Raw genomic sequence first — 2,119 nt, 5'->3', positions numbered from 1 at the left:
TCTCTTTTAAGCAGCAGCACCAGCAGTCCTCTAACCCTAGCCTCTTTTCCCTCTCCAAGCCGCCGCCACCATCCCTGTCTCCTTCCAAACCCCACCGAGAGAAAACCACCACCGCCGCCGTCTACCTTCCACCGCCGATGCCATGGGCCACCTCGAGCTCACCTGAGCGCGGGAACGGGATCTACTCTCCCTCCTCTACGTCCACGTCGTCTTCACGGAGGCTGGAGCGCCAAGCTCGGCACGCTCCCGACCACCTCTGCCCGTCTACACCCCGGCCACTTCTTCCTCTTCGTCGCCGGCGATCATCTCCGACGCCTCAACCTCGTCGTCGACGACCCCAGGGTGAGCACACCTCCTTGCCTCGCCCCTGCATGCTACTACATGCTTGGATCGAACAGATCTGCAGAGATCGAGCGAAGTTGAGTGAGTTCGAGAGAAAAAGTAGATGTTTTACATCTGTCACGGTGCCTACCCTCCGAAGCTTCCCGCCGGCGAACCACTCCACCTCTGCGCGAGATCTTGGCACCGTTGCAAAGCCCCGACGTAGATCTACAACTTTTGTTTTGGAGTCACCTAGTTTCGATGCCTGTACACGACGCCATCATCAAGCAAACTTCGGTCCAGAAAACGAGTTTCTGTTTTTACTGTTCCTCGTTTGTGACACGGTCTCGTTTTCCAAAGCTCACTGCCGGCGACACAACGCACCAAAGTGAACCACACCACCACCCATCGAATCTTGGCACCACCAGCAAGCTCAACTCGTCGAGATTTCCTCAATTGGCTGTCCAAATTCTTCTTTCTCGCTGCTTTAAAATCTGTGCTCGAAAACGTCTGCATGTGTCAATCTTCAGTTCCAAGTGTCACAATCTTCAGTTAACCGTGTGCCTCACCATATCTTGTTCGCGTCCTGTGTTGTACCAAACTCGATACAGCAGGACACTGGCTACCATCCTGATCCTCTCCCGCGCATGCCTGTGTTCGATTTCCCTGGCGCGCGAGATAAAACCCCTTTTTTTGGCCTTCGCCGTGCTGGCGCTGACGTGTCGCGCGGACCCACGCGTCATCCTCTGTGGCTAGCCTCTCTTCGGTATAAAACAGTTTTTCCTTTCCCTGTTTTTCTGAAAATTGCTGCAAATGCTTTTATCTTGCAAAAATCATATCTACTAAACCGTAACTCGAAATAAAAAGTGTTCTATATCAATTTTGATCAGAAAAATGCAAGGAACATTAATATGCCATCCATATCTCTGTTTGCATCTCGCATAATGTCGCTCGTGTTAGCTCGTGTATGTTTCACCCTAAGTACAACACCGGAGTATTTTGGACACCGACTAGGGTTTCCCCGCTCCGCTTAAATCTAAAATAGATCACCCTTGCCATGCTACTGCCATGTTAAGCAACCTTTAACTTTGTCGGTAGAAATGCAACTTCAACCCTAATTGTTTGTCGGGGATCCGACTCCGAATAAATTGGATAAGTGCATCGCATCATATGTGCCATGTCATGCATATCATCTTGAGCATGCCGGTTCTTCATCCGTAGTTATAAGATTTGCATCCGTTGTGTGTTCCAGCATTTGCTTCTTCACGGATAGGATCGCGAAGTGTTGATGTGAGATACGACGAGTTCTCCGACAAGTTCTTCTGCAGCTTTTCACAGGCGAGCCCTCTCTCTTCACCTATTTTACTCTCTCCCTCGCATTGCTATCCTTATGTTGCGCTTCTTTACTGAGTCACGTGTCCTATTCCACTTGTTTACCCTAATAATCCTATATGTATCATTCCTTAACCATAGCCGTTGCTTGATGTTTGAGCCTTGCGAGTCGTAGGCGTGTCTAGGATTCGTTGTTTATCTCGATCTCGTTATCGAGATATGTTGGGTTGTTGGGAGGTTATCACATGCTATATCGGTTGTTGGAGATACACATGCTCTATTTAATTGTTAACAACTAAAATTGTAAGCGGAGGCATCTCGTGAGCCCCTTTGCGAAAGCATCGGAACTTTGACTCGCTAATGTCCCCTAGGACCCGAGTTCTTGTTATCCGTTCCGAGATTGAGCGCTCTACCCATGCGTGGGGACGATTATTGGGACCCTCCTCACCCTTTACCTTTTTCTCAA

The sequence above is a fragment of the Lolium rigidum genome, chromosome 1, assembly GCF_022539505.1.
Source record: "Lolium rigidum isolate FL_2022 chromosome 1, APGP_CSIRO_Lrig_0.1, whole genome shotgun sequence".
Lineage (NCBI taxonomy): Eukaryota > Viridiplantae > Streptophyta > Magnoliopsida > Poales > Poaceae > Lolium > Lolium rigidum.
This window is presented reverse-complemented; position numbering follows the sequence as displayed.